The 23484-nt window shown below is 45.9% G+C and overlaps 1 protein-coding gene and 1 long non-coding RNA gene across 3 annotated transcripts in view; both read right to left on the bottom strand.

Moving 5' to 3' along the window:
* The window catches only part of LHFPL2 (LHFPL tetraspan subfamily member 2), a 144967-nt gene extending 121760 nt beyond the window's left edge, over positions 1–23207 (bottom strand). The window contains exons 1-2 of one of the 2 annotated variants that reach the window (XM_019728170.2): positions 23071–23207; positions 8701–8779 (exon numbers count right to left, since the gene is read on the bottom strand). The gene's annotated coding sequence lies outside the window, so the exon portion shown is untranslated. The remainder of the gene's footprint in view (positions 1–8700; positions 8780–23070) is intronic. The other variant, XM_019728173.2, reaches the window with a different exon arrangement.
* On the bottom strand, positions 1096–3298 carry LOC141570689 (uncharacterized). Its single transcript, XR_012495070.1, has 2 exons — positions 1826–3298; positions 1096–1347 (listed from the first exon to the last, which is right to left on the bottom strand). It is a non-coding gene; the product is annotated as an uncharacterized LOC141570689 (long non-coding RNA).
* Positions 23208–23484: the final 277 nt, after the last annotated feature.

Genomic DNA, 23484 nt, shown 5'->3' with positions numbered 1-23484 from the left:
ATATCCTTGGAGCCTGGCCCGAATGGAAGAACTCTGTCCTCTCATGGAGACCCCATGATTCAGGCCTTGCAAACAGGGTGTGATTAAACTGGGGAGATGATCAGGGGTTTCATCCAGCTTCTGGGGAAAGCACAGCAGGGAGGAAATCATCCGAGAATGCAGAAGGTATAAGTGGAAGAAAGACAGGCAGGCCCATCAAAGACTTCTGTGGTTTGTTGTAAAGACAGAAGCAAGATGCTTGCAAAATAACCACAAACTTTGATTCATACACTCCTACTCCCTATAAAAATATACTTACATGATGTATATCTTATTTGGGAAATGCATGCATAGTACTATTTCACTTTGCAATAAGAAAATCACAAATATGAACCAATCTTCTAACATATTAAATTTTTATAGCAAGTCAGAACCCTCTGAATACAGAATTATTCCGCCACATTTCAGCTTTTAATTTTGTAAATATGAACACTATTATGTAAATCTCCATTAACAATTTTTTCTGCCACTGTAGTTACAGTCCCCCATAGATTGCTTTTAAAAAACACACACCCAAACTTCTGAATTGAAACTGTCACATGCAATAAAATAAATAAACAAAAAGTGTCCCTTCGTCAAATAACAATGTGAAATATTTTTCCACTGAAAGCTTTGCTTTCTAAATTACCCTTCATAAAAGCTCAAGGCTCATAGCGGGGCAATCAGACACTCCCACCTCATTTTGTTTGGACTTTCAAGAATCCTGAAAAGAATACTCAGGTTCTCCCCACATGTAAATTAATTCAAGAAACAAAATTTCCCAAATATGTTGTTTTTATCAACATATATGTATTCTTAAAAATTGAATTTGTTTCTCATCTGCATGGTTTTGCACACAGAATATATTGAGGTTCAAGTAAAATATTTCCTATTCACTTCCAAAGTGCTATGCTAGCAAGGTACAACAGGACAGGCTCACAAGACATGACATCAGTGCCAAAGAACAGCCCCCAGGAGAAGTTCAAACACCAGATCATAAGGGCACTGGCCCCAAATCACTCCCCAAACCCTGATTTTCACCGAAAACAAAGGACTGATCAATGCCACTGTGCAAAATTAAGTTTGCTCTTTTTATTTAAGCTCTAATAATTTAGCTAATGATAATCATTCTTCTTGCTGCTCTGGAGACCTGGCCAGACACACCTCTGGCCTGCAGAATGCCCGCCAGCCTTAGATCAATAAGTCTGTGATCTTTAATACAGAGCAGAGCCAATAACCCAGCCGATTCTTTCTGTAGTCATCAATCAGGGTTAGACTACAGCTTGTCTTATGCCCCCGCCAGGAGATGGAATGTCTGCTGCATATTTCCTGAAGAGAAGCAAGGAGATGTTGTATAAAGTCAGCATCAGCAGAAGTCAGGTGAAAGTGAAAGGGAATGTCGGGGAAGAATGGATTTCCAGAAGGAACTGGGTTCTCTCCCCCTGAGATGGCACAGAAATTCCACATGAAAGTCCTCAGTTGCCAAAGGTTCCAGAGGAAGCATACTCATCTCAGGACACCCAGGTCATGTGGTGAAGCCTCAAGGTCAGTTTAAAGAGACATACACCTCCCTCCCCTCCGAGCCAGGCTGGGAGGATGGGCAGATGACCATGGAGAGTGGATGAAACCAACTCAGCAGTAAACAATGACATCTCTTTCACTCTGTGTTTGTGAATATAAACAAAATTTCTTGACCTTACAAATAACTATTCTAAATTTTTAAACCTCTTTCTAATGGTAAATCTTTTTCTGTGAATTAACTGGGAAGTTACATAGGGAGATAAATGAACAGCAATGCTTTCTTTACCTTACCAGCCTGAAGGCAGCAACGTGGTGACCAGTGTGGTTTCCAAGCACAGCGCACGGCACGACCTGGTTTACTTGGTTGAGACCACAGACAGCAGGGCTGCAATTTTCCCAATGAAGCCGGGCAGAGGTGGAGACCCTGATTTACTGGCTATTGGTATCTTCCCAGTATGGAGAACTGAGTCCTGTTCTCGCTACAGTGCTCACAGATATCCTGACCTTCCAATCAAATTCACTTCCACACACACCGAACGTTTCATGAGCTTCAAGTAGCATGTCGCTCTGAAAAGGAGACAGTGGGCCACAGAAGGAGGGTGGGCTCCCAGCCACTGGGAGAGGGGCAGCTGTAAGGGCCTGTTTGTTCCACCGTTGTCTTGGTTCTTCCAGGGAGGCGGAGCAACTGGGGCCATCACCTGTCCACAGCCCATGCTCTGCCCGACTCCAGGGGCACCCTGACCAACTACAACAGGCAGTGCTGCCTCCCACCCACACCGCAGCCGTGAGAAAGCCTGTCTTCCCCACCAACTTTAAGGAATCAGTTTAATCTTGCTGTGTCTCGATTTTAATTTTCTAATCTACGTGTAATCCCAAGAAAGCCTCCATTATGTAAAAGCCACTTGGCACCACCTCTTACAGACGTTTCAGCCCTTAAAACTATCTCAAAGAGCACTGGACTCGGAGCCAGAAGTCCCATATTCATTTATAGCATTCATTCACCGAACAAGTACATATTAAGCACCTAATACATGCTGGAGGCCAAAGGCATGAAGGTGCATAAACAAGACAGACAAGGCCCCCTGCCCTCATGGGGATGTAGTCAAGATATTTGTTGTCTTTAACTGAAATTAAAAGGCTTAAACAAGAAGCTCTTTCAAGTCCCTCCCAGCTCTCCTATTCTCCACTCTGCTTTGGCGCCAAGAGAGGACTGAAGCATTCTGGAATGTTCTGCTTCCCTGAACAGATGCTATTTTTACTCCACGTACATATAGCTTAGGCTGCAGACGTGTGACTTATCTTCGTTCTGCCAAGCATGAACCACTCATTTTCATCCCAGCGTTTATGAGACGAAGTGGAGCCCTAATCTAGAAGGCCCACTGGCATGCACATCCCTGGCTCCTTGGCACAGGGACCCCTCACAGCTTCATTCCTTCCACATGGAGGAAATCTGGTTCCCTCAGATCAAAACTACAGAAAAACAGAAGCAGGACTGCCAAGGCTTCCTCACATGTTGCCTGGGTTTGTTTATTTCTTCTTCATCAACTCACATCACTTCTGACACTGCATTTCAACTTCCTGGACAAAGCCAGAGAGAAAAGCTTTTAAGAGGCACTGAAGTATAGCCAATGTCTGATTAGCCACAGTAATGAAGGAAAGAAACAGCACATGCCAAGGCAAGAGGACTTTTCGCCTCTGAGGACTTCAGGGCAAAGATTCCTGTACAGGATATGGAGAGCATTAGTGAAACAAGTGAAAATCTGCCCCTCCCAACCCCACCCCCACCCCCAAATTCCCCTCAGATAACATTTCAGGAAAACATTTGGCTGGAGTTTTACCTTCTGGGAGTTCCCAAAGGCACCATATCCACCAGAAAGTGAGACATCTACAGTCGCCATTGTCCACTTGTAGGGGGAAGTATCAGCTCCAGAATCAATGGGGGAATAGCTTTTTATAAGAACTATACAAACCGCGCTATGATTAAATGCACTTAACGATGGTTAAGGTTTTTAGTAGCACATCTTAACAGAAGTTTCCTTTTCTTTTTTTCAGAGCTAAGTTCACAAATATTAAGCAGAAATGTATACACTAGAGCAAGAGAAGGTGGAGACTAGAAAGCAATCAGACAATGACATGGAAGAGTGTGAACGAAGATGGACATGGAAAAGGCTGGGCCCAGAAATAAACTAGCAAGAGAGAGTTGATGCCTCTGAACTTTCTGACCACAGGCACAGGCATTCCAGAAGTTACTCAACACTTCGCTGAGACTGTTGCAGACACACAAAGGGCCCTTCCCACCCACCACTCTCCAGTCTCCCCCAACCCTCACGTCCCTTGCCCTGTCCACCCTCATCACTTTACTCCCTTCAGAAAGAAACCAGGCTGCCTTGGGGAATGGTGCCAGCTGCTGGCTGGTACAGAGAACTATCTACTCAACACACTTTTCTCTCCCTTCTCTTGGAAGACTTGGTTATTCACTTCCTCTTCCAATACGCTCTGTTTCTTCGAATTATGATCACAGAGGGCTCAAGTTGAAAGTTAGCAGTTCTATCCAGAGATAGAATACCAGAGCCCCTCCTTCCCCACAGGGAGACCTAGGGCAAGTCACATGACCCCTCTCTCCCTCACTCCTTCTCTGTAAAGGTGGACAGAAATGCCTGCCTCCCCAGCAGGGCTTTCACAAGGCAGCAGACATGAACTTACTCTGTGACCAGAACAGTGCCAATCAAATAGAAAGTATAACTCTGACTATTCTCAACCCCCCATGGTTTAACACTTTGAACATTGCTCCACTCAAAGATATTTGACGACCGTCATGATCCAAAAAAAATCACATCAGCAACAGATGATCGGTAACTCAGAAATAAAAGATCCTATCCCAACTCTAAATGAGCTCTCCCGTGTGGCAGATTTACTTTCAGTGTGAATGCCGTGTTCCCGAGGAACGGGCAGAGTGGTAGGTCAGGATCTGTATCAACCGTTTTAAGCCACTCACTCTCACTTAGGGCAGGAGAAACTCCATGTTTCTGATTATAGTGCCCTAAACGATCACTGCGCCTCCCCAAGCCCTGCCTGGCGCTACAGAAGTCTCGCTCTAGGTTTACAGAGAGGGACATGGCCAGCCCCTGTGAGGCTCGGCAGGCAGCATCCCCAAATGCCATCTCACTGTGATAAAGATCTCAAAGGAGCTAATGAAATTATCTCCTCTGCCTTTTATTCCTCCGTAACAACCACTAAATTAGATGAAATGGCCCCCTGCTCCTCTAATTTAAGGCCTATTTTATTACCTTCAACCCCAACTCTCTCTTTTAAACGGATATGAGACCCTGAAGACCCACAGGCCAGTGAGGTTAGTAATTGCCGGCTTCTTCCTTCTGGCTGGTTCCCCAGAGGGCGCTTCTCCTTCCCCCAGGGTGGGGGTCACAATCAGTTCAATCTTCATGCTTCAGAGACATCCCCTTTGAACACGATCAAATGTTTCCCCACCCCTGCCTGGTGCTCTGTTCAAAGGAGCAGCAGCCCCTTCTCACTCGGAGCATTAATGTCAACTCAGCCAGAAAGGCGAAAGCAAAAGGAGGAGGTCACTGGTTAATTGTCCACCAGGCTCAAACCAGACCCACTCCCACCAGCACCTTGGGAGGGCAGGTCACCCCTATAAAATGTTAAGTGCACTTTGAACCCAGGAACAAGGAGAATGAGAACTATTTTCCCCAGCCTGCTGGGCTGCAATGGGAGCTTCGGCTGTTTGTTTTCTTTTTCAGAGTGTAGCCATAAAGGGTAGAAGGACTTCTCTGCAGCAACTCCAGGCAGGCAGATAAAATGCAGGCGAGGTGAGCATCCTGGCCTGCCCAGAGGGAAATAAAGAGGAGGAAAGATAAGCATCAGTGGGGTCTGACTAAAGGGAGCCAACCAAGGCTTCCACTAGCTTTGAAGAAAGAACCTGAGAGAACAGAATTCTGGAAGCCTCAGAAACTGCTCCATAGAAGAAACGCTCTGGAGAGAAAAGGAATCATTTAAAATGCAAGGTATTTACTCTTTATCGTTAAAAGAGACAGAAGAGGAAATTTTTTCACTCTCTTGCCTGTTTGGAAAAGTTACTTGTATTAACTAGTCATCCAAAGGATTCCTTCCAACTCAGGTCCATAATCATAAAAAAAAAAAAAAAAAAGCTAAGAAACAGGAAACGGTCATTTCTTAACTGAAAGAGGATATGATAGTAATCAAAACAACACCTCCAGTCCTTTTCTAAAGCAAAAGCCTAAGATATTCCACTTAAAACCAACTTTTCCTGGAAACAAGAACTTAATAGTTTTCTTTCAAATCAACAACAAAACCCCTGCAGTGAATGGATAAGACAAACCAGCCAGCAAATCACAGCTGACAAGTGACCTGATCAAAGTTAAAAATGGTTCCTAAATGATGCATTGATTGTGCCCTGGAAATGGAAAAAAGCATAGTCTTCCCACAGATGTCAATACCTGCGTGCGGCTTTACAATGAAACTTGAAAGCCTATTTTGGAGACTTTGCTTCTTCTTTAAGAAGAAAAGATAAAGGTTTCATGTGAAAGAAATCAAAGACATCTGAGGGGGGATGTGCCATTTGTGTGTGTGTGTGTGTGTGTCTGTCACCAGCTGCAGTTTGAGTTTTTAGGCATTACAGCAATAAAGAAAATCACCAGTCAGAAACCAAGCTGTTAATGATACTAGAGTCTGAGACCAGCAGGCTGGTTGCTATGCCCGCTAGCTCTGATTGCCCCCAAAAGTCTACCTGGACACATGGTACCCATGCTGGGCAGTGTCTCTGGATCAAAGTCAATGCTCCAAAACAGCTGTATTACACACACACACACACAGACACACACACACACACCATACATCCTGATACACAAATTCTACTGCTTAGGCACTGGCAGTCCATCTTCAGAAATAGTAAACATTTCATTGAATGAAACAACAGCACCATATCAGAAGCCTAAGACACAAAGTTCAGAAGCTGCAAGGAAATTTAGGCCCTGTGTCACTTAAAGTCTCTAATTAGGATGACATGGGGAGTCGAGACTCAGGCAGCGAGCTCTGTGACATGTGCCTGAGTGCACCCCTGTATGTGAGAGCCCGCGTGGAGGGGACCAGCTCAGCAACTTGGTGACTTGCCTCATTTTTTTCTAACCTGGTTAGGACTATAAAAGGGAAGCACTATGAGAATCGGATCTCTCCTAGAAGCTCAACGAGTCGCTCATTCTTACTAACTGGTAAGCACTCCCCATGTGTTCGGTACCATGAAGTCCGGAGAGACAACCACCACCATGCATTCAGCTTCTGCATGGACGGCGCAACACAAGCCAGTCGGTAATACCGCAAATTCCAAAACCTACTAAAAAAGCGCAAACCCAGTCATATTTTAACATCTGGGCTTTTAAACTTCCATTTATGTTCTTTTTCTAAGTATGACAGACAAACTGGATTCCATGGAGACTGGAAATTCCTGGGCACAGCTGAAGTCCTCACTCTACCCAGACCTAAGAAACTTAAAGAACAGGCGTAGGGTCAGCTAAGAGTCAAATTTCTTGTACTGCCTTGTCTTTCACTAAATTCTCCTTCAGGCAGCTGCACTGCTGGGCTCAGCTCCAGGTAGAAGAACCCATGGCTTCATGACTGCTTGCATGCGGGACCTCAGCTAGGTTGTAGAAAGCACGTGCAGAAACCAGAAGACAACTTCTTCCTCTCTGCGTTAGTGCTGCGTACACCCAAACAAAGCAATGGACAAGACTGAAGAATGAGCAGTGGTAATGTCGAAGCAGGATGAGAAAGCAGGAGCAAGCACTTATTCTCCGATGTGAAAGTGGTCTTTGGTTAGCTTTAAGTAAACCCACCCACCTGGCTTCCATGGACTCAGCCACCCAGCAGTTCCTAAAAGGACCCAGGTCCCATTTGGGCTCCAACAACTCAGGTGAAATACCACCTTGGGTGTTGCTACTCCCAACCCACAGGATGAAGCAAAATGGAGTCAAGCCCATCAGGCTGTCTCTCACAGATCCCAGGATACTAAGAAGTACGGGGAAACTGAAAAGCACTGATTTAAAAGCTTCTTCTTAAAATGATTTAAACCTAACCTGTTTTAAAACGTGCTCAAGCCACTCAGAAATATTTTCATTACCTCTGAGTTGTTAATTGGGAAAGTCTATTGCTCGCTCCCTTACTGCCTATATATTTAGATACGTGTTCGGTCCTAGCGCTGCCCAGGGCTCCCAGGGTGTGGCTGAGGAGTCTCTCTGCCAGGACAGCTAAGAGGGCTGGCTGCTCATGGCTGCGGGCTGTCGTTTAATACATCACTGCTCCATGACCTAGCATCACTTACTACTCAAGAGGAAGACAATGACAGACTCCTAACTTATCCTTTTCAATAGGGGTAAGAATCTACACTCCCATTGACTTAATATATTATGATAAATTCTCAATTGTGTGTTGTAATATGAGCAAATAGCCATGTAGTTAATCCAAAAAGGAACTCTACAAATCATTTCATTGGTTTAGGAATACATTATGCTTTTTTTCAGTGTGCCATGGTTTAGTTTACTGGGATATTTCTTTTTCTCAGACAAACATTCATTCATTTATGGAAAGTCTGTTCCATGCCAGCAACCATGCTAGGTGGGAGATGGCAGCAAAAAGAACTCACAGACTAGAGGGGCAAACGTGCACAAACAAGTGAAGCTCACCGTGGCAAGTGCAGTGTGTTGTGTGAGCAGAGAAGCAGTGATTCACTGGAAAGCAGGAGAAAAGGCCCTGCTCTGAATAGCCTCTCATTCAGATAGTCTGATAAATAACTGAAAGTTTGGCTGGGTCTTCAATGAGGAAAAGGAATTCTAAATCAGCAACTCAAATAGAGGAGAGACGGGTGTCCAGCGCAAAGGAAGAGTGTTAGGTGATGAAAAGGCCAGCAGTGCCCAGGAGACAGCCAACCTAGGTAAACATCTTTACCCGATAACTCTCCACAGCGGAAGGGGACCATTTTACATCTTTCTTAGAGGAGATGTTGTCCTACATTTAAGGGTGTTCTTTTTTAATGAATGAGAACTTTGGTTGTTAACAGAGTGCATCGTCATGGCTAGAGTTTTCCCACAACCAACCTGAGCATGAGCAGTCCAGGAAACAACCCCTTACCTGAAATGAGGAAGAGCTTCTTAACCAGATGCAAAGTCACAGGCCGGCTGTGAACTCAAGAGTCTGCTTCCCAGTTTACCTGAAAAACAATAGGAAAGGGCCATTGTGTTAACTTGGAATAGCCAAGCTTTTTAACAGTCCCAGTAGAGACCTGCAGATGATGTCTCTGGCTCCTCGGTCTCAGAGCAGAAAATCTGACCGGCATCACGTGGCCAACGAGTTGGATCAAAGAGACCTGGGTGAGACGGCTGGTGCTATAACTCAGCAGCAGGATAACTGTAAGCCAGGTCCTTAACCTAGTTGTGCCTCAGTTTCCTCACCTGCAATAGCTACCTTACAGAATGATTAAGAAGGCCTTTTACATTCCAGAAACCATGCCACGCCTGCAGACACATGAATGCGGTAAGTTCCCTGTTCTCAGGGCACTGACAGTCCACAAAGACAAAGGAAGTAAACAGGTGGTAATCATGACCTTGATACAGCTGACAGGAACTAAAGTGAGGAAAATACAAGGTGACAGACAGGGAGCTTTTCCAGAGGCACCGGCTGACCCCAGAGAGGTTAAAGGAAGCTCCCCAGAGCACGCAATGGCTAAACTGAGGTCTGACAAGTAGGAGTTGGCCAGACTAAGAGGGCAAGCAAAGAGCATGCCAGATGGAGGGAACAGCAAAATGAAATGAGATACCTCCGAAGCAAGAATAACAGTGAGTGCACAAGTGAAATGAGAACTTCAGAGGCCAAGCAGGAGACAGGCAATAACAGAGCCATAGGTGTAGGTGATCACAAAAGGCCTTGCAGTCATTTTAGGAGGGTTTAGAGTTTATCTTAAGCCCCATGGCAAGCCTATGAAGGGTCTTACATAGGAGAGCGTTCTGGTTCAGAAAGCCTTCTGCAACGGCAGAGAGAAGAAAGGATTAGGAGGAGGCGAGGAAAGCCCATCTCGGCTACCCGAAATGCCACGTCTCTGGCCTGCTGTGGAGAGGACCAAGTGAGAAGGTCCTAGGGGAAGAAGACAGTTAGGGTTCCCTCCGGCACTCAGGTGAGCCACTGCTTCTGAACTACAGGCTCCTCCAGGGTTAGGCGATTCCCCCCAGGCAGACACCCCATCAGGAGCAGCCTGCCTGTCCCAACACACCCTCTAAAAGGTGGACGAGTGCCTGGGTATCACAGCAGTCCTCAAAGTGTGGTCCCAGGCAAGCAGCATGAACACCACTTGGGAATGTGTTGGAAATGCAAATGCTTGGCCCATCCCAAACCTAGCTATTCAGAAGCTCTGGGGGGTGGGGAGTGTCCAGCAATGTGTGTTTTTACAAGCCCTCCAGGTGATTCAGACTAAACGGGAGCAGTGCCAGTACTGGGAGGCAGGAGCAGAGTGCTGAGTGCAGAGCTGGCCGGGCTTGATAACCCAACAATGCCTTTGTGCTCAGGCCTCACACGCTATAGGGTCTGTGACGTCCACTTCTGTTTAAAAGCAAATAAACAACGCAGACTTTATCACTGTTCCTGGCCTTGCAAACCCCGGGGTAGAGCGCACGGGCCCACCTTCGTGTGGGGATGTGGTGCTGCAGGAGGATTTCATTTCCCTGAGGCACACCTTATCCTCCTCTGTGACCCTCATTTGTTTCCAGAAGGCAAAGGAAACTCCAGCTTCAGGAAAGAGGATGCACACTTCTCCTTTTAGACAACATCACTCCTCCCACCTAGATACAGAATCTGACCGCCCCAGAAAAGAAACAGAGAGGCCATCCGGAAAGCTCTGTGTGGTTTTATCAGAGGGTCAAGTTTCCTTCTGGAGTGTGGAACAAACTGTGGTTACATAGATACGGACACACAGGAGCCATGAAGTGATTCAGGGTTGAGAAGAGCTCAGTACAGCTGCCTCTCAGAATATCTATCTTCTGTCTATACACAAGATAAAATTACCCCGCCCTGCAAACAAGCATATTTCTGTAAAGAGCAGGCAAATCGTCACATTCTTGCTTATGTTTCTGTAGCTCTTGCTTTTCTTTGTGAAAGGGGGAAAATGGGGTTCAAAACATAATAAAAAGTGTTCAGATCAACACCAATCATGGTGATGCCCTACGTGTCACAACCACACTCATCTGTCAAGGTGTGCCTCTCGTGCCAACACTGCAGCTCAGCTGCAGAACCTCTAACAGGTCAAGAAACTGTGTGTGGTCCAGGGGCGGTGAGGTCCCTGTACTCCCAGCACACAAATCATGCTTCAGAAATCCCTACTGCCTTCCCTGTGCAGCACCCTATGTCTGCACACCCGTTCTCCAGCCTCCTTACCTGCCCCTATGTGTGTGGTGCCCACACCTGAGGGCCTTCACATGTCCCACGTGGCCTATTTGTCCTGCACTCCACACCTTGCTGAGCACACTGAAGACAACGGCTGTTCTGCCACCCCCCCCCACCCCCCCAGACTGTGAGATCCCTGAGGTGCTTAATAAGCATGCGTTGAATAAACGACTGAATGTACGGACTCATCTAGAATACGTATTTCAGGCCTGGATGCCATCCCCTCACGTTTTCTAGCCCAAATAGGTGCAATGACTTGCCCAAAGCCACAGAGACAACAGTCACACCAGGGGAGGCAGTAGAGATGGTTCTCAATGCTTTTTTGACATTCTGGGGCTGTAGTCCCACCTTTCTTGGGTACCTGTAAACCATTACCACTTGAAGACAAAAGCACTTTATTTGTGATAATAATGGATTCATTTTGTGTGTGTTTTATTTTGCGACCCTGCCCAACAGCAGGCAGGAACATCTTGTGAATCTTAAAATTTAGGACACTAAGCCCAACCTAAGGGCAGAGTGGGGACTCTAGGGGGAGCAGGGGCAGGAAATGGCTGTGGGTGAAGGAGTGGGTCCGTCTTGGTAAAAGTTCCCAGGGACGTCGTTATGTATAACTTCTGTCGGTGTGGCCGTACTCAGGTAGCACAGGCAAAGAGAATCTCCCTGTCCATCTCCATGCTGTTCTGCAAAAACACTGTATTGCTCAAACAACCTTTGGCATTGACAGCAGAATATCCAAGTTTAGAGTTTCGTTTTGCCAGCCAGGAGCTGAGAACGCTTGGAAAATGTAAATACTTCTTAGAGATATGAGAGAGAAAGTACACACTAAATAAAGCACACTTTCTAGGTGGCACGGGTCACAGATGAGTCAAACCCTTCTCCTCAAAACTGACCAGGAAAAGCCCCTCGGTGGAGGAGGGAAGGTTTCAGCTGCTGGCCAAGTTCACCTGTGAAGCAGGAACAGATGCTGGATCATTTCCCAAGCTTCTTTCTCAAAATAAAATAGACTAAAAAAAGAGCAAAATGATCCCGAGTAAAATGATGTTGTTTAATCTTAATTTTCACATATAGATCACCTGGCTTTTCATCACAACTGGTCAAGTATATGCATCATCAAGGATATTACACACACACACACACACACACACACACACTATGTGAACAAGAATCCGTTGTGCCCAGTGCCTTCCCAGGTATCCTGGGCTCCTCATGAGCTGCCCCAGACACTTGGTGCCACCAGTGGCCCTCTGTGGCCCTGTCCCCAGCCCCCTCCTTGCACAGTGCCCCATCACCCCATCAAATTCACACCCTTAGCTAGCTGATCTGGAGAAGTATTTTATGAAATTATTCCTGTTAAGGTTAAATAACTAATGTATTGCCTGTCTTATGTGTGTTTACATGTTGAATAAGAGGTTTAAAGAGAAACGTTTCATCTAAATTCCTCTGACGGTAAAATTTTAGGCACAACAGTCAGTGAATTCCACGTTTTGTGTAAGGAGCCCTTTGCACAGCCCTCATCCCATCACACTAACCATTTCCCACTTCATTTGTTTCATAAACTGACTCTGCCCCTACAGGGGGGCTGAGGGGGATCCTGCATTTGTAGAAATGGAGGTTCACGTTGATAACATGATGTGCAAAGTCCAACTCCTCAATCTGTCAATTTGCCTGGATCAGAACCAAATTGTCTGTGGAGAGTGAGGGGCCCTTTATCCATTTCTGGTCAGCATTTACTTAGGAAGGGGGTGTGCATTATCCTTAGTGTCTGAACCAAAGCAGGGGAGGGGATGGGAAAAATTGGCCTCAAGACATTCCGAAGACCTCTGCAGAGGCCCAAAGCTTATAGACTAGTATTTTCAAGAATGCCCAAAAGCACTTAATAATCAGTGTCTGTAAAACCTTCCTAAAAATAACGGCTTCAGAACTGACTTCTTTCACTGTTGACAAAGGACTCTCTGATTTGGTCCCATCCAAGATAAGAGCCTCTCTGTAAGAATAAAAGCATGTGTCAAGATAAAAATGGAAGTGGAGCCAGTGGGACAGAAGCCAGCCTTTACAACCAAGTATCCGAGCGGCCAAGAAAAGAACAGGAAAAGGCACCCCTCACACGCTGCCAGTACCACAGGCTCAAATACAGGGGTTCCTAAACTGGTGTTTCTAAAATCTACCTGATAAGAACCATCTAGATACTTAGTTTAAAACACACGGATTCCCAGGACCCACTCCATGCCTCTAAAGTTAAAACTCCAGGGGTGGGATCTGAGAATGTATATGTCTAGCCAGCACCCCAGGGGAATGTCAGGCAAGTTTCAGAAATAATGCTCCGAATGAAACAATTGGCAACTTTTTGAAACTCTGTAATCAGATAACTTCCAAGTGATAGGGTATATGAGAAAATGCAGCCTTAACCGGAGGAAGTTAGAGCCTTCTTTATCTAGTGAAAACTATGGACTATAACCAACATGCAATGCAGAAATCAATGTAACTAAATCTTAGCAAAACAAATCCTCTCCTTTTAGCTTAACTGTATACGGCCTGGAAGCTCCTTCCGAACCTCCGTCCTGCCCTAAGGACTGAAGGTAATCCCTGCACAGCTGCTCCTGATGCCGATACAGGCCCGACCTGAAGGAACAGGGCTCAGAGCCCTCAGTCTCACCCCAACAGAGACCAGCCCTAAATGACAGGCAACCGATGCTAAGTCATACCCAACAGATGTCCTCCTGGTGTCAGCCTTTACAAGTTTTAGCCTTCAGCTGACTATTCCATAGTCTTATTCACAGCCCAGCTTTACGTGAGGGCTTGCAACTCCAAAGTGTGGTCCACAGACCCAGCAGCACCAATGCCAGGGGCAGCTTGTTAGAAACCCAGAATCCCAGGCCCCACCCAGGCCTGCTGAATCGGAATCGGCACTGTAACACGAGTCGGGGCAATTCTCGTGTACATTCAAGTTTGAGAAGCCCTGCTTTAAAGCATGGGAAATGCCAATGTGAAACTTTACCCCCACCCATGGAACAACCAGGTCATGAGCCCACCCATTGACACTCCAGACTCCAAGAGGCCTTCTTCCCTCACACTCTTTACTCACATCTTGTCAGTGTTGGTTTGTCTTGGAGCCAAATCACCATCAGCACAACTGAGCCCAATGCGTAGGGAGTTAAAAGGAGGCAGTAAGTACTGATTGTCTCTTACATTCTCATCTGGCTCTTGTACCGGCCTCCCTGAGAAGGCAGGAGTGTGCACCCGTGACCAGAAAGGAGTAGAGACAATCCAAAGTCAAACAATACCATGGAATGCTGGCTCTCCTGGTTCCAGCACAATGTTAATGAGGTCAAGGTCATGGGTATGATTAGCTTCCTCTATATCTTGGCACAGACTCCAACCCTCTGCCCTCTGGCTGCCTATAAAGGCTGACGCATCCTTGGTTACTAAGAGGACTCGGAAAATGACAGGGGAAGACTGAACAGAGAATCACCAGTAAACAACTCAAAAACCTGACGGACTGATGAGCAGAACGCACTGGACAACAGCACTCAGCCCAGAGGGACGGCTGACCGATGACAGATGACCGGGTCAGAACTCAACATTATCTGGATGGCTGAGCAACAACATGCCAGAAGGAGAAAGCTGAAATTTCACATGAAGAAATGGGAAGGCTCATGGTCAAGATTTTAAATATAAAACACACACATATAAGCTAGAGAAAATCTAACTTAATGGCAATTCTTGTTTCAAAACGTTTAAATTTCTTTTTTAAACATGCAAGTTATGTTGACTATGCAGTTGCTAAGAAAGCTAACATATTCTTAGGGTTCCTGAGTCTAGTTTCCAGACCCAGGGAACAGTGGTCGCTAGTTGCATAGCTGATCAGACGATCCTAAATAGTCCCCTGGCCACCTGTCCACACAGGTGGATACACAACCTGTCACATCTTTTCATCACCACCACCACTTGGGTTCTTATTATTCAGTGTGGCCTCTTCACCTGGCTCCAGCTCTTTTTGGCTTTGATTATAGTTTAAACGCTCCACACACCAGCGTCGCTCCCTTTGATACGGCTCTTTCTTTACTAACCAAGAAAAGAACTATATACCTAAACACAAAGTAGGAAAAACATGTAAATAGACAAGATGACCTAAGCATACTCATTTACCAAAAGGCTTCAGCTCAAACTGACCTGCAGTCACCTGTTTAAGCCAGCACACTATGCTACATATTACAGCATGAATCCACGCAGAATCAGTAATTAGGGCCGCAAATTATAAGCTTCTACTACAGAAGAACCCTGAAAGCACTACTGTAAGAACAAGCAAATGACAGAGTATATATATCTGTTTAGACATACTTCTCTATGTAGAAATCATCTTCTAGGAATGGACAGTTAGCCATTAAAAAAAAATGGATGTGATTTTAGATTATTTTTAAAGTCATGAGCCATGTTTTTCTTAAGTATATAGTTCATATACAAATGGTAGGCACTTATTTAAAAAAAAGAAAAGAAAAGAAAAAGACTGCTTACTGCTTTGTAGTTCCAGACTATCCAGTCTGTTGCTTTTATTTTCAGAAATTGTGATCCCTACGGGCAAGAGAAAAAAGGTTTTAAAATGTTAAGAGGTTCTTTGTCCTGCACAAGTGTGTACCATGCACCACTTATCTGAAGATTACATGAGGCTACTGTCTATGCATTTACAGCCGTCCTTAAACAACTGGCTAACTGCCTCAAAACTAGAAAACAATATGTGAAATTCAGCCCAATTGCAGCCTGCCCCAAGAGAAAGGAAGCATGAACTCCAGGTGCCTTTGACAACACAGCTCAGTGTGGAAAGAAAGAAAATGCTGAACAATAGAATCAGTAGAGGAAAAAGAGCCCCCTCTAATTTTCCGGGCATGTAGGGAAGTTGCTGCTAAAGGGATGTTTAAGATTTCGCTGTTGGTTCGCGTTCTACTGAACCCTGAAACAACTTTAAAAAAGAGAAAAAAAATCTAACATGACAGGATAGTACATATTTATTTCAGTACTTCTGATCAATCAGATTTAATTCAGTACTTATCCATCAGACAGATGCTTACACATTTAGATCCAGAACTGAAACACCTCTCAGCTCACACAAGGTTTATGAAAACATAGAAAGGCTCCCACAGTAACGAGCCTGTGCTTCCTCACTGTTTGGAGGAAGCTGCCCCACGCTGGCTTTGGGTCACAGCACCCAGTCCTGGTTCCATCCCCCGAGCCTTCCAGTGTTAGTAACTATATTTATAACAAATACAAATTTCAATTTCTTTTTGAAGACAGGGATCTGTTCATAATGGATGTACCACAGATGTTAGAAGATGTACAGTGTTGTGGCCAGAACTGCTGATACAGTTTTGTACAAAAAAACACAAACCACCAACAACTGCTATGTTTGTTCTGGTTTTAAAACACGAGTAACATGTTACTTACAGAAAATCTGGAAAAAAAAAGAAAAGAAAAAGAAAGAAAACAGCAACCTGTAACCACTAGCCCAAGATAACCAGTTAAAAGTTTAGTCTCCATCCTGCCAGTCTGTCTGTGGCTACGAGTTTTTTTTTCTATGGCATCCCAGTAAAGCTGGCGTGGGTGAGGAGAGGTATTATTGCTGATTACACAGACTGACAATGATTGATAATCCCCACTGCCCTTACCCTAAACCCACAGCAATAAGAGGTATAATGGTTATGCACAAATCTAATAGCATGCCTACAATTCAACAACCATGCATTGGGGTCTCCTATGCACCCTTTTATTTATTCTGCAAGTGAATGAAATTCAAATTAACAGCAATAGCCACTGAGGGCCTTCAAAAGAGAAGGCGGGTAAGCCTTGTTCCTTGTGGACATAAAAACTAAAGGTAGTTTTCCTAGTACAAATTCTCCAGGTGCCTGGTGACAGTCCTCTCCCTGGCTTGCACATGGCTGCCTTCTCGCTGTGTCTTCACAGACAGACCAGGAGAACCCTGACCATCCTCTCAAAGGTGGAAAAAAATGACACTGTGGAGAAAGGGTTGTCAAGCAATTGTCTATAATGACCTGGGAACCACAGATACCCACCAGCATCCAGGGGGCCCTGCTAGTCTGTGCACTTTTAGGAGCAGAGAGATTCAATACAACAGAAGTTCTCAGTTCCACAAACAGGGAGTGCTTTAAAAGGCCACACACTTACTGTAACGACACCTTAGCTTCATACAGCAGCCGGGGCTGCAAATCCTTGCTGTATTACCCTTATGCAGCCAAAAGCCAGGCAACCTGGTTATACCTTGTGAACTATTCTCTGTACATAAGGAAGGCACAAGAAAAGAACTGCTTTTACTGCTGATGTCACCTCAGGAAGTGTTAAACATTGTTTGTTATGAAGCCGTCGAAACCCTCAATGCTCTTCATTCAAGTACTATGACTGGGTACACAGTTCAGTACCTATTATGTTAGAAACCAGGTGAAAAGTGTGAAAAGTTAATTTGGTTGCACTGTCCTAAATGGAACCTCAAAACTTCATCTGATATAAACACCTCAGAAGTCTCATTTAATTTTGACTCAAATACTTTTTAAATAGAGTCTATAAAACCACTTCATCAACACACGTGGTATTAAATGAAATTCAGAACAAGGAGGAAAAGTCAAAATACACTGAGGTTCTCCTTTCTTATCTGCCAAGTCTCAAAGGCAAAGTTAGGTGTTTCTCTTGACCTAGCTGATGGTATTACATTTAAACTAAGAAAATATGCAGATAACACATCTCTTTAGCTATGCTCAGTATTTTGTTGATGCACACAAAACTAGTTTACATTCTTAGCAAGTGAAGGTCACCTTACATTCTCTTAAATAAAACATACACCTGTATATAAGCTTGGGCCGCTACAAGACAATACCAGTGGGTGACTTAAAAAACAGACATTTATTTTTCATTCTTCTGGAGGATGGAAGTCCCAGAGCAAGGTCCTCACCAGATTCAATTCCTGGTGAGGACCCTCTTCCTGGCTTGCAGATGGCCACCTTCTCCCTCTGGCAGATAGAGAATGCTGTGGTCTCTCGTCCTCTTATTAAAAGGATAGGAATCCCATCGTAGGGGCTTCACCCTTGTGACCTCATTTAAACCTAATTACCTCCCAAGGCCCCAACTCCAAATACCATCACATGGGGCATTAAGCCTTCAACACGTGAATTTTGAAAGAACACTTTCTGTTCTTAGCACATGTGTGTGTGTGTGTGTGTGTGTGTGTGTGTGTGTGTGGTGGGGTATCAATTTTATCAATTATACATCTTAGCTATTATTATTAGGTTGGTGCAAAGCTAATTGCAGTTTTTGCAGTTATTAACCTTTTAAACTGCAATTACTTTCGCACCAACCTACTAAATATGTTTAGAATCATTCTTCTTAACTATCTCAGTTCAAAACAAAATAAACTGATCTCACCAAGGCTGCAAAATAGCACCAGTAAGTGTCTGGTCATTCAAGGCCAAGATCAGGGGCTTGATTACCCGCAGTTAGGCCTCTTGAAAGGTGAAAGAGAACAATTCAGTCACAAGGACACAGGGTACGCTCACCCTGAGCACGATTTAGTAAACCTCCACAGACCAGGCAACCACCTGCCACTACTATGAAAACCATGCTTTCATCTCTAGCTCCAGACCTCTCTTCCTGCCTGTGTATCCAATTCTGCTGGGTGTCTCCCTTTCTAGAAGCCTCACAATTCAGTTTTGGATTCAGCTGAACTGATTACTCCTCTCCATCTCCCCGAACTGAGGCTCCCCACAGCTGCTCACCTCAGTGAATGGTGTCACCCTGGACTCCCTCAGGCTAAGTGCCCACCTGTGAGATGACGAAGGAAGTGTGGTTAGTCTCTTCAGGACTCTCCCCCACTCCCTCACCAAGTGCCAAGTGACCTTAGGATTCCTGCACTAGCCTCCAAACTCACCTTCTACCCCGTCCCTGGCCTCCTTGTCACCTAGCCCATCTAGTGGCCACCAGTTCTTTCTAAAGCACAATATGATCACGTCATTCACCTGCTGCAAATTCTCCATTTTCCACACAGCTTTCAAGATGAAGGTCAGACTCTCCCGCTCAGCACCCAAGACCTACGCTCTCAGGTACTTCCATGCACAACTCTGCCTCCAGTCCAGGTAACTACTTACTGTCAGTGCCCTTTTCAAGCCTCTAGACTCCAAACATATGTACTATTATTATATCATGCATTACTGTAATTTTAAAAGTAATGAAAAAGAAAAAATAAAACCATGAAGGTGCACGAGGAACCAAGTATCCATTCTTTTCTTTACTCTTTTAGTCACACCTTCTACAGCAAGAGAGTCAAGTGTGTCAAGTGCTAGACCAGACTCTTCCCTGAGCACAGGCTGGGTTTTATAAGTTGATGATCAGATCTGACCTTTGATTCTTTCTTTGCCTTTCTAAGGCTGAGAAGTCTCACCTCTGAGAAAAACTGCTGTTTGTTTTCATGGCACATTAGCTGGTAGTTCTACTCAGCCACAGCTCAGACCGGACACATATTTTTATAAAACACAGAAAGAAACAGGCCCCCCATCCCCCATTCTTTTTCCCTTATCCCTGTGGAAGAACCATAGGACTGACCGCCCCCTGCCACCATCCTCAGCCAGGTCACTTCCCTCTAATCAGGCTGGCTTGTGAAAGAGAAGCTTTTCCAGTACAGGCTCTTCTGAATCAAAAAGGCAGCTTCCAGGGTTTGTGCAGGTCCTTCCTATAGAGGGTTTGCTTTTCCTACTAGAATGTGTGCCCTGTGAGAGGTGCTCTTGGTTCTTGCTGTGTTACCAGAGACCAGAAGAGAGCCTGGCACATGGGAGAATCACCATAGGTATTTGCTGAGTGACGTGATAAAAGAATGGATGATTGGGCAAATATGCATTCCTCCCAAATTAGAAAGGCAATATACAGCATACTGGTAGTTCCCAAGCTCAAAAAACACTGTTTTGCTAAGAATGTCTTTTGTTCACTCTGCTCTTACTATGTTTCCCCAAAAATAAGACCTGGCCGGACCACCAGCTCTGATGCATCTTTTGGAGCAAAAATTAATATAAGTCCAGTCTTATTTTAATATAATATATAATAAAATAATTTTAATATAAGACCGGGTATAATATAATATAATATAATACCAGGTCTTATATTTATTTTTGCTCCAAAAGCCGCATTAGAGCTGATGGTGTGGCTAGGTCTTATTTTTGGGGAAACATGGTAGGTACAATCTTAGTAAAACACGGGACAATGTATCATTAACATCAAGAGATACTTTAAAGTTGCTCTTTTGGAATAAATTCTAGAGATTAGATATTTACTTACTATTTGTATCTTTCTTCAGAGCAGTAGTATTGAGTAAAACATTGCTTTTAGGATTCCCAAGAGAGGCACTCACCATATCCACCACTAAAGTCTTCTTTTGTTTTCCTCAAATACAATTTAGATATTTACTTTAGTGGGACCTGGAACCTGAGAACCTGCCATTGCAAGGGGGCAGTGAGGCCTGGGCTTACAAGCCACTCCTGTGCTCCAGCCTTCAGAGCCACACAGAGCCTACACTACACATTCCCTGGAATGGGAGACCCAGTAAACGCTGGCAAGGATGGGCCAAAAGGATGCAGCCTGCAAATTCTAGAAAGACCAATTGTTTCTGGGTGTGGACTGCCGGGGCATGGGTATAGCCTCCAGTCAGGGTCTGCCTTAAGCAGCAGTTGCTCACTCTAAAATCAGGTATTCGTGCATTCTGCCTCTTAGCATAGCACTGCTGTTTCCTGGGCATTCGAAATAGTCGACAATCATCATTAACATTTTCTGAGCACTTAGCCAGAGACACCACCCTAAGACCTAAACAAAAGTAATCACAGTTAATCTTCAAGGTGATTCTTTGACTTGAACTCTTATCACCACCATTTTACACACACAGCAACCAAAGCTGTGCAAAATGAAATAACTCGTTCAAGGTTGAGATAGTGGCAGCTCTGGGAACGCCTCAGTCCCAGTTTGGGTCTCCTATTTCTGGTCTCCTACTTTGTCAGTTCTTTGCAATAAAGAAGTTGAGAAGCTGTATACACTGTTCATTAAAAAGAAATCCATACTTTTCCATATAGCTTCTTCTCCTACTATGGACTTTTCCTTCCTGCCCTGCCCAAGCATTATATGCAGTAAAAATCTCTTTAATTCATCAGTCTACACATCTCTGCAGGCAGGTGCCATCGATTCTGAGCCCATCCACGTGGATGAATAAATAGCATAGATTATTTTCTCCAGAGGCATCACTTTGCTCTCATCTACAAAGATCCTTTTTCCTTCCTATAGACAAATTACTGGTTCATGTATCATGACTGAAATTATATTCAAGAATGTTCATTTGCAATGTAATTGTTCTTCCTAATTGGCCCTCTCTGAAGACAAATGATTCCCTCTCCCCACTGCCATCATCTCCAGCAACACACCATGTCTTCTTTCTGGCATAAAATGTTTGCTTCACCCTCTGCAAACCACAACCAGCCACACGACCTGCTCTCCATATGACCACTTAGGAAAAATATTATTTTAACATGGGGCTTTATCTGGTATTACTTCAAACTCCTCAAATATTATTTCATCAGAACCAGATTTCTGACAGATTAATAACAAGTCTCTCACAGTATGACAGCAAAAAGAAATGAGAATCTTGGATTTTATTTCGTTTCCCCATCTTTAAAACAGTTACTCTTCCCATTTCTTTTCCCTATCTTTGAAACATTTCATCTCCCCACGAGCATTTGTTCCCTATGAAACTTGAAAAGGAGAAGTTGTTTTAAATGGACCAGTAGGGAAAGAATCAGGAAAAGACAGGAAAAGGCAACACCAAAGAAATTAACAGCGGATCATCGCTTAAACGTGGTAGAAGTGGAGTTCTCGGGCGAGTGGGTGAAGCAAAAGCAACATGCGGCCAATAAATGTCCCTTCAAACTCGGTTACTCAGATTTAACTCCCAGGACGAGGCTCTAACAGCTACAGCTCGCCCTCCTCCTCCCGCCCACACCTCTCCTCCCTTTGGCTCCAACACACACTTGTGCATAGGGGCCGCTTTGCGATTTCAAACAGTTCTACTCTTACATGTGGGTCACTGATAGCAACCTACATGCATGCACACAATTGCAGCAGAGAAAACGGGAAATACAGGAAATGCCCCGGGTGGGAGCGAGGATGGGGGTGGGGGATAAGACTTCGTCTCTACTCCCATTTACTTCCATTGGAACAGCTCACTGATGCTCATGAAACGCATGACCCTCCTGAAATAAGAGAAAAAATTGAACGGGATTGAAGAAAACCCTTTTGCTTTTCTGAGTTCAAAGAACAGTAGACCTCTGAATGGAAGGGAAAAGAAGGGGGAAAAAACACAAAAAACCTTTGTGCCTAAAAACATTCAGAAACATAGTCTCCACCAGCCCTTCACCCCATCCCATGGGCTCAATCCACCCATCCCAGATGTGGTCTTCCCCACTCCACGCCCACCTCCTCCAGCCCGCACCCCAAATCACTGCGCTGCCCACAAAAATGCAGCCCAAATCTGAGAAGCAGCTGACGTCTGTGGCCGGCGTGACCCACACGCCACAGACCAGGCCCCGCAGGGGCGACCACGGGCGGCCCCTCGGGCGCGGTACCAGGCGCGCGGAGCTGCGCCCAGGACCCGAGAGCCGCGGTGGCTGCGGTCACTCCCGGTCGAAGTTCGCCAGCCGCGGCTGGAGAGCAAGACTCGCGCCGGCTTCCCGGCAAATCGCTGTTCCAGACACAACTTTTTTCCACTTCTGCTGCCGGCGGCCGCGGTAGTGAGAACAGAAGCAGCCTTTCCCTCGCGTTCCCAGCGTCCAACACCCGTCCCGCTGCAGCTCCCCGGCCCAGTCCTCGTCCCTCCCCGCGGGCTCCGTGGGCGCCGGAGCGGAGTTCCCGCGCACGGAGCCAGGTCTCCGCCGGCCGCGACGGTTCCGCCAGCACCCGCGCGGGTGTCCCCCGCCAGCCCCACCTGGCCCTGGGTGCAGCCTCTCCCTCCCGCAGCGCGCACGGGGTCCAGCGGCTCCGACTCACCCGGCCCCGGCTCGGCGTCTCGGAGCCCGCAGCCTTCCCCAAGCCGGGGCTTTCCGTTACGCCTCCTCGCAGCCACCTCTCTGGTCCCGCGGGCAGCTCCGGGAAGGCGGAGGGAGGAGAGAGGGGAGGAGGCGACGAGAGGAGGGGGTGAGGGAGGGGAGGGGAGAGGGTCCACGGGTGGGGGAGGAGGAGCAGGCGAGGCGAGAGCGCCGACCTGGGCCGCCGCCGGGCTAGCACGGAGGGAGGAGAAAGAGGGGCGGGAGCAGAGAAAGAAAGAGGCCGCCAAGCCTCCCCGCCCAGGACCCGGCCCCGCGCCGCTGCCCAGTCACCGTCGCCGCCTCCGTCCGGCTCTCCGGCCGAGCGTGCGGGGGGAGGGGTCGGGGCCCGGGGCTCTCCCGGCGCGGGGCGGGGAGC

Source organism: Rhinolophus sinicus, linkage group LG03 (genome assembly GCF_036562045.2).
Source record: "Rhinolophus sinicus isolate RSC01 linkage group LG03, ASM3656204v1, whole genome shotgun sequence".
NCBI lineage: Eukaryota > Metazoa > Chordata > Mammalia > Chiroptera > Rhinolophidae > Rhinolophus > Rhinolophus sinicus.
Note: the sequence above shows the minus strand (reverse complement) of the source record. Positions and strands in the feature narration are given on the sequence as shown.